We start from the raw sequence: 13,096 nt of genomic DNA on the forward strand, positions 1-13,096 counted from the left end.
TGGCAGCTGTTGCAGCTCCAGGTAGCAAAGACTCAACCAAGAGACTTGGCCCCATGCAGGATTTCTCAAGCTTCTCGTGGACACTCCCTTCTGTCATCATTCCACCTGCACCCTAACTGTCCCAGCAGGGGTAGTAATGCTCCGGAGGCCTGGAGGCTGCTGCTGTCCACAGTCCTGGTAGTTGGGTGGCATTCCCACTCAGGGGACGTTGTTTGGTGAGCAGGATTGAGAGTTTTCAAGCTAATGAATGTGTCTTGGGAGTCATTCCTTTGGAGGGAAGTGGCATGTTGGAAGGCAAATGTGCGTTACATCTGGGTCTGTGTTCTGCTCCCTGGGAAGTGACTCACAGGCCTGCCAACCAGGGACTCTTCAAGAACACAGAGGCCAGCTCTCTTGGATCCCAACCCATTCACTGCTATAACCAGTGACCTGAAAAATGCAGGTGTCAGCATCAGATGACCTCTTGAGTACAGGAGAGGGAAGTGACACCGGTGGCATTAGGCGTTAACTGTCCGAGAATACATAAGGATGGCAAGTTAAACAGTAATCACTAGGTAACCATCTTAGACAGATAGAAAGAGAGGGGAAAAGCCCAAGAGTAGCTATCTTTAAAGAGAACAAGCAGATCTGAGTAATCCAATTTAGGGGAGATAAGAGCCTGCTGCTAGTACTGTCCTTTAACTGGACAAACGCCTTCGTTCAAGTGTCAACCCCAATCCGGAAGAGGTCACCGCACTGGGCCTGCTGCCTAATATACTCCTGAATTGGCTGAGTGGCTTGCCGAACAAACACACTGGTCCAACAGAATTGATTTTCAACAGGCCGTATTGGTCCCTAACGTAATTATCCAGCAGTGAGTCAGTTCACAGCAGCCCCTGCATTTAAACACAGCTGGTCAGCCCTGGGTGGGTAGGGCCAGCACTGAGGTGCCTTCTCCACTTGGGAAACCCTTTGTATTCCAGGTACTTTTCTTCCCACTTCCGAAGTAATTTCATGAGCCTGGGGACTTTACACAGCACCATCTTAGGTGGGCACTGTCTTGCTCCTGTTGATAGAGAGCTATGGAGACATTGGTCTCATGGGCCAATGAATATGAAGTCCTGGCTGTTTCACAGGCGAATTCAACCTACAATAAAGAGTCAAATAAATGGAATCCTTCTTAAAACAGTACTGTGCTTAACCTCTTCCCTTCCCTGGCTTCTGGGCAACACAGTTTCAGTTACCTCTGCATGTCAAGCCAGCAAGAGACGGTTCTGTGTGTGTGTGTGTGGGGGGGGCAGTGATCTCCTAAGCACAGGGTACTCTGCCAAAAGACTCACACTGATCACACTGGGCCCAGGACCCAATTCATCAAACGCAGCATGACCTTTGAGTTTTTAGATGAATATTACAAAACCTTCTGACCCTCAATGGGTCCGCAAAGCTGGAAGGCCTTCTACATGCAGTGTGGTAATGTTTATACCCCTGCTAGGATAATCAAATATAACACGTTCTCCCTGGCTGTGGAATAGTGGGAAGCTCAAAAGACCACAATTTTTCTTTTTTTTTTTAATACTTTTGATCTTACTTTCTTTTTTAAAATTTATTTAGTTATTTTTCAAGTACAGTTTTTTGTCTATTTCTCCCATCCCAGTGCCCCCCCCCCGTCCTGTGCTCCCCACTTCCCTCTCATCTCCACCCCCCCTAGCTCTTCTCCCTGCATCCTTCATATTTGTTTCTCCAAATCCCTCCCCCCTTCCCCCTTAAATTCCCTTCCCTCTCCGTACCCTTGTACCCTCTGGTCACTGTACCCTTGTTTTCTATTTCAGTGTCTTTGTTTTTATTCTGCTTGCTTGTTCGTTTTGCTGTTTAGCTTCCTGTTAAAGGTGAGATCATATGTTATGTCTTTCAACACCTGGCCTATTTCACTCAGCATAATGCTTTCCAGCTCCATCCATGTTGTTGTAAAGGGTAGTAGCTCCTTCTTTCTCTCTGCTGCATAGAATTCTATTGTGTATATGTACCACTATTTTTTGATCCATTCATTTACTGTCGGGCACCTAGGTTGCTTCCAACTCTTGGCTATTGTAAATTGTGCTGCTATGAACATTGTGGTGCATAGGTTCTTTGAAATTGATGTTTTAAGATTCTTAGGATATAATCCTAGCAGTGGAATTGCTGGGTCAAAAGGCAGGACGATTTTTATTTTTCTGAGAAAATTCCATACTGTTTTCCATAATGGTTGTACCAGTCTGCAATCCCACCAACAGTGAACTAAGGACCCTTTTTCTCTACAACCTCTCCAACATTTGTTGTTTGTTGCTTTATTTATGATAGCCATCCTGACTGGTGTAAAGTGGTATCTCATTGTGGTTTTAATTTGCATCTCTCTGATAGCTAACGATATTGAGCATCTCTTCATGTGTCTCTGGATATTCTGTATGTCCTCCTTGGAGAAGTGCCTGTTCAAGTCCTTTTCCCATTTTTTAATTGGGTTAGATCTCTTCTTAGAGTGGAGTCGTATAAGTTCTTTGTATATTTTGGAGATTAAACCTTTGTCTGAGATATCATTGGCAAATATATTTTCCCATACACTTGGTTGTCTTTTTAATTTAATACTGTTTTCTTTAGCCATGCAGAAACTTTTTATTTTGATGAGATCCCATTTGTTTATTCTTTCCTTTATATTCCTTGCTCTAGGGGACATATCAGTAAAATGTTGCTGCGTGAAATATCTGAGATTTTCTTGCCGATGTTTTCCTCTAGAACTTTAATAGTGTCACGGCTTATATTTAAATCTTTTATCCACCTTGAATTTATTTTGGTGTATGGTGTAAGTTTGTGCTCACGTTTCATTTTTTTGCATGTAGCTGTCCAGTTCTCCCAACACCATTTGTTGAAGAGGCTATATTTAGGCCATTTTATGTTATTGCCCCCTTTGTCGAATATTAATTGACTGTAGAGAGTTGGGCTGATTTCTGGGCTCTCTGTTCTGTTCCATTGGTCTATGTGCCTGTTTTTATGCCAGTACCAGGCTGTTTTGATTACAGTGGCCTTGTAATACAGTTTGATATCAGGTATTGTGACCCCTCCTACTTTCTTCTTCTTTCTCAAAATAGCAGCTGCTATTCGGGCTCGTTTATGGTTCCATATAAATTTTTGAAGTGTTTGTTCTATGTCTGTGAAATATGCCTTTGGTACTTTAATAGGTATTGCATTGAATCTATATATTGCTTTGGGTAGTATGGAGATTTTGATGATGTTAATTCTTCCAATCCATGAACAAGGTATATGTTTCCATTTGTTTGTGTCTTCCCTGATTTCTTTCTTCAGGGCTGTGTAGTTTTCTGCATACAGGTCTTTTACCTCCTTGGTTAGGTTTATTCCCAGATATTTTATTTTTCTTTTTGCTATATTGAATGGGATTTTTTTCTTGATTTCTGCTTCTGCTGATTCATTGTTAGTATACAAAAATGCCTTTGATTTCTGGATATTGACTTTGTATCCTGCTGTTTTGCCAAATTCATTAATTAGTTCGAGCAATTTTTTGGTAGAGTCTATAGGATTTTCCATATACACTATCATGTTATCTGCAAACAGTGACAGTTTTGTTTCCTCCTTTCCTATTTGGATGGCTTTTATTTCCTTTTCTCGCCTAATTGCTGTGGCCAAAACTTCCAAAACTATATGGAATAGAAGTGGTGAAAGTGGACATCCTTGTCTTGTTCCTGATCTTAGTGGAAAAGCTTTTAATTTTTGCCCATTGAGTATGATGTTGGCTGTAGGTCTCTCATATATGGCCTTTATTATATTGAGAAACGCTCCCTCTATTCCCACTTTGCTGAGTGTTTTTTTTTATCATAAATAGGTGTTGTACCTTACCAAAAGCTTTTTCTGTGTCTATTGATATGATCATGGACCACAATTTTTCTTTCTGTTCATCACTTCCTCATCCCTTGAGAAACATATATTTTTCCCAGTCTGGAGAATCACCATACTGCTATGACTACCTTACACATATCTCTTTACTCCATGCCTCTAGCTCATAGAGAGGGGACTCCATGGGAATGGTGTCTAAGGTGTTCTTTGTCACCTAATACCTGGTTCACTGTACTGTCATCTAAAGTAATTCTCAGCAACTGTTTGTGGAGTTCCATTCAAGTGATCTATAATGATAAAAGGACCACCCAACAGCTGTGTGAAGTTGGGCAATAGCTTAACCTCTCTATGCCTATATTTCTTCATCTGCTCTACGAGGGTGATAATAGCACCTGCTGTATCAGGTTATTATGAAGACAAACAGAGTTAATATTTGTCAAGTTTTTGGAACCAGGTCTGGCATCTATAAAGCATTAAGTAACGGGGGTGATCGCCTACTTAGGGGGTAGTATAAGGAGAGTACAATAGATTCACCCTGCCTGAATCTTATCCACATTTGGGACCTCATCTACTGTAAAATTCATAGCCCGCTAATTAATTAGAAGTGCAACCCAGCCTGGCCTCCCTAAATGGGCTTGGTTCAGGGCAATGGTCCCCAGGGCTGCTGTCCCAGAAGCTGGTGGTTGGAGGGTAGAGCAAATGCATGAAAGAGACACCCCTGCTTGCCCTGACCTCATTCGAGGGTGGGGGAGATCCACATAGGCTGTGGCCAGGATACCGTGGTGGCAGTGCCCACTGAGGAAATTGATCACCTTAGTTCTTAAGAAACACTGTTCATTCACCACAGACCTGCTGGGAGCTTCTGCTCTGGCAAATGCTAAAGCACAGTTAGAACTGGTTTGTGGGAGATGAGAAAAATGTTCTCATTTGCTTCAAACACTGAAGCCACCCAGGGCCTCATCTCACCAAAAGCATTCTGGTTTCTACTTACATACAAGCACCTCTGGCCAGAATGGACCTGTGAAAATGAAAGCGAGGACCCGCATCCATGAACTCGCTCCCTGAAGATGAACCAGCATCCCACTTGGCTTAAGTAACCTCACAGAAGCTAACATTTACTGCATTTCAGGGGAACTCAAAGTAACATATGTATTATTAGCAATAATGCTAATGTGCTTGCCACTATTTTAAGTGCTATTCTTACAGGACTTCATTTAATCTGATATGTCACATTATTGTCATTTCATAGGAGGAAACTGAGGCACGAAGAGATTAAAGAGTGTGTCCAAGATCATAAAATTAGCATCTTGAGGCAGCTCATGGCCACTCATCCATACTGCACCTTTGCTGGAGGCAAATGAATGGAGACATTGCATTTTACAAAATACTAATAACGCTGTTGGTAGACAGCATCATTAGTATTTTGTAATACTAAATGCTAATTTAGTATTGGTTAGTTTAAACTTACAGTGAAAAATGGAAGGAAGGGGAGAAAATCAGACAGGAGGACAAAAAGGGAAAGAAAAGGGGATAGAGATAAAGGATAGGAGGAAATAGAAAGTGAAATACATGATTATATTATTATTTTATTTGTCAAATAAATCCTGTTTGCTACAATCATAGCTAACATTTGCAAAGAATGTATAATGTACCAGGCATGGCATGGTCTGAAGTGCTTCACATTCAGTTATTTCACTTAATATTCATAACAAAACAATCAGTAACTCATGTGAGACTCATTCATAGAGAAGAAAACTGAGCCCTGGAGAGGTTCCAATTCAAGAAGTAGAGGACCCAGATCTAACCAGAGTAGGGCTGTGGGATTATCAAGTAAAAAAATGCAGGGAAGCCAGTTACATCTGAATTTCAAAGAAACATCAAATCATTTAGGATGTACTTATACTAAAGCAACAAATAATTTAGGACATACTTAGACTAAAAAAATCTTCCATTTATCTGAAATTCACGTTGAACTAGGCATCCTGTGTTTTATCTGGCAACCCTAAACTGAGGCATTATTAGGTTGTCTCAAGTCTTTATAGTTCTAAGCTGGCATAAACTTTCAATTTAAGATCCCGTGTATACTCATGTGGTCAGATTCTCAGGGAATCTGTACAGGTGCCAGCAGGATCCAAATTCCTGGCTGGCTTCAAATGCAAGTTTCAAGTGCCAGAGGAGAACCTCAGGGGTGCACAATGACCAGTTCTGTGCTCCAGGGCGCACATGGGGTCCTCATGTCACAGGGCTCCCTTCAACACCCTGGTCCCCATGCACACCTCCACCCTGACTTCCTAACCTCGTGCATTCTGCCTCTCTCTCAGCTCCGCGTCTGCTTGCAATCAAGACTTTTCTGCCCTACACAGGATGCCAAGGTTTTCTCCACTTCAAGTGTGCACAGCTGCCTGGCAGATCAAGACAGCATCTGCGTCTACCCTTCCTCCGGCCTGTCCTTCCTCTAAAGTACTCTTGAATAGGGTCAGCTTCTGGCTGTATTTTTCAGTCTCTAATTAGCAGATTCCAATTCATCACCCTGAGTATCTCCTGGCATCAGCCCTGAGATCCCCTCTTCTCGCCTGGTGAATCGGTCTTCATTTAAAACCCTCTCTCTTAGTCCTAAATGGAAATCAATTCTGCAAGTTTAGCAAATAGTTAATTACTCCACAAAGGGGATTGATTGGCCTTTGATCACCAGAAAGCTCTGCAGTGCTATTAGTCTCTTTCATCTGTGATTAAACCACAGAGAGAAAGAAACAAAAACTAAATTAGGCTTCTCCTGTTATCCTACAAATATTTAATGACGGGCTAATCTTTTAGAGGTGTGTTCAGGGGATACGCATTCCATCAGGAGCCAGCTTCCATTCAACCTTGAACCCAGATTCCATCTTTGTGGAGAGCGCGGCAAAGAACTTTACAGAGGAACAGAGCTGGGCTCAAAGAAACCCTTTGTAGGACACACTCTTGTCTGCCTTTTTGTCTCTCTTCTTCTAATGTATGTTTTAATGCAGATAAAGATTTCCCCAGTGGACTCCTGGCATGAATAATAATAACAATAAAAAGGAAACCTGGCTTAAAAATTCCATTTGGGTTTTTCTAACTCTCTGGCCAGAACCGAACAGTGTCCCCCTGATTTACAGTTGATGAGGAGCCCTTCCCCCAAGTGACAAATGCCTTCCCTCAGTGTAGAGGGGGGCATGGGCAGTGGAATGTTCTGGGGTCACCTCTTCCTGAACAGGGGTGCCAAACAGCAGTGCAGGAGCTGGGGTGCTCTGCTTCATGCAGTAGATTGCGTGGATGTGTACAGAAAATTATACTTGTAAAAAGGCACTCTGCACACATTTGATACAACAGTCCTATAAAACACATAAGGAAATGGAGACACAGCAGGGAGTAAATTGCGAGGACATCAGAGTCAGGCAGAACTGAATTCAAAAGCTCCTCTGCTTAACAGCTGCGTGCCCTTGGGCAAGATGTTTAAAATCTCAGGCTTCCGTACAAAAGGTGTGATGACGTCTAGTTTATAGGGCCATTGTGCTGTGCCAAGGACAGTGCTGGATACATAATAGGGTTATTAAATGTGAAGTACGCTCCTCTGTCTCACTCAGGGGCCGCAGCTAGTTACTGAGAGAGCCTAGCTTGGAGCCGTTGTCCTTCCCACGTCCAGTGGGTTTTCTCCCCCCACATTCACGTCGCCTCTCCGGCAACCTTTCTATTCTGTGGTTGCCATTCCGCTTAGAATCTACCCTAGAGATTTCTGAAATGACATCAAGGCATCAGAATAAAAGAAGAGATTATGGCCCAGAATAGAGACCACCAAGGAATCAATCAGTTTTTACTTGAATGGACCCTTTCTAAACGGTGGATTTGCCCACGTAGCCAGTCAGATAAACTAGCTTGGTCTCCAAAAGCAAACACGGAACAGTGTCTAATGGATTGTTTTTCAAGCTGGTACTTTTGGCTTGAAGAGACGGTTTGTATACGCTTTTTATCACCCTCATTTGTTCTTCCTGCATTCTCATGTACATCCCTAGGGGTCATTCTGGGGTTTTGCTCTTCATAATTTTATCAGACAAATGCTGCTAATTGGGCTGACCCAGAGCAAGAGGGTGATGCTGGCCAAGCCGGCCCTCCGTATTCCCCATTCCACCTTTCTCCTCCGCTTGTCTCCACAGCTGCATCAGGACCCCTCTGAGCAGTGGCACATTCTTAGCTCTGTAATCTAGAGACCAATGGACTCAGCACTGATGACCCGGTGGGAGTCCCAGCTCTGACGTTCACATGCTGAATGACCTTGGACAACACAGTGGCTACACTAACAAGTTTAATTAACATTTCTGAGCATCTTCAGGTGTCAAGGACTGAGCTAACATATCTGTGAAGATGAAACAGACTAATTTACATGAAAGACTTTTAGCTATTATTATTACAATAGGTTTTGTTAAGTTCCACTCATGTCCTCTCAAAACACCCTACACATGAAGGCTGCTGGCTGCAAACACCTGGGACCCTTCCTGGCGGCTTTCTTTTCTGATCACATGAGTCCCCAGGCCTGAGCTGGCACATGCCTAAGAGCCGACAGAGTGGGAATCAGTCAAGAAGTGATGGACCAGAGTTCCACTCCTCTTGGCAGGGACAACTTTGAATGTCTGTCCTGCACTGTCTCTCGAAGTAGCCTATAGGCTGAAGCTCCAGTTGTCTGCAGTGGGAATATTCTCAATAATATATATTACGGGCTCCCTTCCCTTTCTCACTCGCCTATTAGTATTTCCTGGGATTACCTCCCAAACAGGTAATTTCCTAAACTTGTATCTCTGCTTTTGTTTCTGAGAAAACAGACAGCCACGGAGGAGCCCGCATGGAGAACATGCCCAGCTCTGCCCCAGAGGGGCCACCTCAGTGCCGGGTGGTTCTACCGGAAACAAGAGGATGTACCCTGAAAGGCCCCCTATTCCTCCACATTCTGAAAAGAGCCCAAGGACGATAGCTTCACCTAGGGCCAGAGGACAGAAGCATGGGAGGAATCAAATCTCGCCCGGCAGGAACTTTTTAGTGCTTTGGAATTTGTGTAGTATTTTCCCCTGGACAGTGGATTGGCTAAGTGGATTTCTCAGCCAAATTATATCTCAAACTCATTACCTCTTCCTCTCCAGCTGTAACAGCCCCCCACGTGTCATCCCTTTCATTCCTGTCCTCTTTAATGCATTCTCCATATTCTTATCCCATTTCCTACAACCTTTCAGGGTCTCTGGTTGTTCTCAGGAGGAGAAATATTCTGGACCTGCCTACAGGCCTGCCGTACTCTCATCTTGAGTCTCCTCCCCCGACCCCCTCACACTCTGGTCTCATGAAGTGTCTTGCTATTCCTTGAACAAGCCAAGCTCCTTCCAGGGACCCCGTGATCTCTTTCGACCGCCTGGCTTCCTCACTCCATGCACATGTCTTGGCCAACTCTTATTCATCTGTCAGCAGTTAGTGTAAATGCCCCTTCTTTGGGGAGGCTTCCCCTAATTGCTTTTATGGATTGTGGCAGGCAGCTTCTCAAGAGGCTCCCAATGATTTTCACCCCCTGGTTGTCACACCCCTGTGTAATTCCTTCCCCATAAGTGGGGGCTGGACCTAGGAACTTCCTTCTAATGAATAAAGTATGGCAACACTAGTGAGATTCACTCCAGGATTAGGTTCTAAAGACTGGAACTTCTGCCCTGCGTTCGCACTGTCTCTGTGTCTCCCCCCGGCATGCTTTGGGGAAGCAGACTGTGAGCGGCACTAAGGAGAGGCTATGTGGCAAGGCACTGAGGGCAGCCTCCAGCCAAGACTCATCAAGGAACTGAATCTTGCCAAGGACCTGGTGAGCGAGCTTGAAGCAAACCCTTCCCCAGTCAAACCTTGAGAAACGACTGCAGGCTTGTGAGGGACTCAGAACCAGAAGCACCCAGATGAGCTCTGCCAGGGTTTCCAACCCATGGAAGGTGTACGATACATGTTGTTTTAAGCCACTTGAATTTGGGGGTAATTTGCTATGAACCCAGATTATATCTAATCATTATATATGGTCACTCCATCGAGTGTGTATACTTTAGGGAACAATTCCGCAGCAGGTATTAATTGTAAACAACTCTGTCAGCCTATGGGAGGCCTAGTGGCTGAGAACAGGTGCTCTGGTCAGACTGCTGCGGTTTTAATTCTGGCTCCATTGCTTGCTGCCTGGATGATCTGGTGCTGCATATCTGACCCCTGGGCTTCGGCCCTTCATCTGCAAAATGAGGTAATAACGAGCTACCTTGTGAAGCAGCTGTGAGGATTAAACAAGATAACACTTGTAAATTACTTAATACTACCTGGTACTTAGTAAGCACTTAATAAATGCTATCTATTATTATTCTTATAGAGATTATACGAAGAGGTATAATGTCATTTTTGGAAATTGAGGGTCTTGTTTTCTACCTAGGGACATGCCACAGCTCATGAAGGAAGAAAACAGAAGGTAATAGACAATTAAGTGCTAAATCATGTTCTTTAGACTCAAAAAATTAAAGGAATTTAGAAGAGGTAAAAAAGAATAGACTGGGTTCTCCTGGAATGTTTTGTGGGGAAACTTTAACAAGACATGAAAGATGATTAGACCCCGGGCCTAAAGGGAAGATGTAGGGAATTGTAGCAAGGAGTCCCGGTGTGGGCTCCAAATGAGAGCAAAATAGGAGACTCATAACATGGAGTGGAGGATGTGCACCAGGAGGAAAATGACACTAATTAATACTGAGACCTGTACAGCAGTGACAAGTGTGAGACGAGAGCCTGTAGGATGAGGAAAACTTTGTGGTTTGCTAGGTGTTTGCGGAATGTGCTGAGGACAGAAAGGTTTACAGAGGAGAAAACTGGGAGCTGTGAGGCCTTCCATTACCATGGCTCAGTTTAGGATGGAGTGGAGGCCAGAGGCTGCCTGGCTGGGCACTGTTGTGCTCAGAGACATTTGGAGATACCCCGGGTCCTGGGAGAAGGGACGGGGAGGCCTGGGGATGGAATCCGCGATGGCGGGGCTCTCCGCGGCCTGTGGTGGCGGGGCGCATCTGCGGCTGCAGTCTCACCAGGGTGAAGTGGATGTGTCTGAGCGGGGCTCTCTTCGCCCACAAGCCACTGAAGCCCCAAGGCATGAGTGTTTGCAAGTTGGTGCGTGTTTAAGGTCAAGAGAACATTGATTTCTGCCCTGAGTTGTGGTAGAAGTTGTGCTAATTTGATAAGACAGAGCATTAAAGATTCAGTGTGGCTGGGTATTGATTATGGGGCAGGTCTTATTAGATGAAAAAATTTTTTTAATGAGCAAACAACTATTGGTAGAAAACTAAATAAGACTCACCTACCAGAACCTACCTTGTTTGAAGGGTTGTAAACCTGAATAAGGTACCATGTAGTGATTGAGTGCATAGCTTTGAAGTTAGACAGAATCCTGGTCTAGTCAGATTTAAATCCTGGATTTATCACTTATGGGCTGTGTAGCCTTGAACAAGTTACTCGACTTCTCTGTGCCTCAGGTTCCTGACAGGTACAATGAAAGAGCTAATATCTAAAACATGAGTTTGGTAGGATAGTTAAGCAAGAGGGTAATAATAATAAGAAGAAAACAACGTTGGATAATCTTTCTGGAGCTATTGAAAAAATTGAATCCCCAAAATGAGGAAACCGAGGCACAGGAGCTTGCCGAAGGTTACACAGTGTGGAGCCAACATTTGACACCAGGTGGCCTATGCCCAGAGCTGGCACTGCTAAATGCTGAGATCATGGCCTTAATGCATGTACAGCAGGGTCTGGTGTATAGGTGCTGAGTGCATGCTGAGCTCCAGAGCTGCGTGGTTGATGGAGGACCTAGAAGTTCATGACTTCCCTTTTAGTAAATCTTTGCAAGCTGCTGGAATTAGTTTCTTTCTATTCCCCCAATGAAATAGTAATACAAAAGAAAGTAATGGAGGATCATGAGCCCCTTGCCCACCCGTGCCTTCAAACCCAGATAAAACAGCATGAGGAAGGGAAGAGAAAGGAAGAGACAATGGAAACGTAACAGCAAATATGAGAACAAATGAGGAAATGTGGGTAGCTTTGGCATTGGACTTTGAGATCTAGGAAAGCTCATCAGAGCTTAAAGGCATTAGCAACTGCCACGTCACATGTGTGGGGCCTGTTCCCAAGAGAATCCTGTGGTCTGGAGTGACTGAAGGACTACGGTAGGCTGTTATATTGGTGGTCCCAATGAGCTGCACCTCCTGGGATCCATGCCCTTGTTTGCCCCTCCCACACTGATTCCACTGACGTCAGGTGATGAGCTTTGGCCAATGGAACAATAACGTTACATGCAAGTAGAGGTTTAATAAGTGCTAGTACTTGGACTTGTACCTTTAGAAGCTGGCCACCCTCAAAGCCCACCCTCGTGTGCCTGAGTGAAGTGAGACACTGCAGACAGAGACCCTGAAGCCCCACCTTGCTCATGGTTCAGGGTGGTGGCATGATGCCCCCAGCTGTCTGTCGTACACAGGGAGCTGCCCTCTGGCATCATAAGAAATAGATTGCTGTGGTTTTGTCACTGGGTCTTGAGGAGACAGATAATAGAAGTGACTTCTCTTATTTTCTCTTTTAAATTTAATTTTTAATCACAATACATATCATCCACTTTTCTTTAAAAATTAGAATACCATCAATAAAGCTGAAGTTCTCTTTGATTATCATGCCTAACTCTGGCCTCCTTCCCCATTTGTAGAAGTAAGCAAGTTAGGGGGTTGGTGTCCAGCCATCAAAAAATTTTTTTAAAACTTTCACACATATAGATATATATTCATAAATAATACATTGATTGGTTTTTGAGACTACTTTCAACTGCAATTTTGGGACAGTACTGAAGTGACCATCATTATTTATTTGAAGGTTGAGAGTGATAATTCTCCCCCTCAACGCATGGCAATAGCTTGGCCAATGGAGAGATTTCTCCCCTTAAACAATGACTCTGGGAAAACACATCAACTTGCTTCTAACCACGTTACCCATCCCTCTGCTACTGTGCTTATAACCAATTTAAATCAATGTGTGGATTTTCTTTCCAATCATCCTCAGAGAAGGATGGTTGGAGAAACCAACCAGAGGGGCTCCCAGAGGGACTTGAGCAACTTTCATTTGTCATCTCTTCAAGGAGGAGAAACCCTACCCAGACAATGCATTTCAACATGACATGGGAGAATCATGGCAGCCAAAATGGTCT

This window comes from Artibeus jamaicensis, unplaced genomic scaffold, assembly GCF_021234435.1.
Source record: "Artibeus jamaicensis isolate MK-2021 breed Jamaican fruit bat unplaced genomic scaffold, CSHL_Jam_final contig_464, whole genome shotgun sequence".
NCBI lineage: Eukaryota > Metazoa > Chordata > Mammalia > Chiroptera > Phyllostomidae > Artibeus > Artibeus jamaicensis.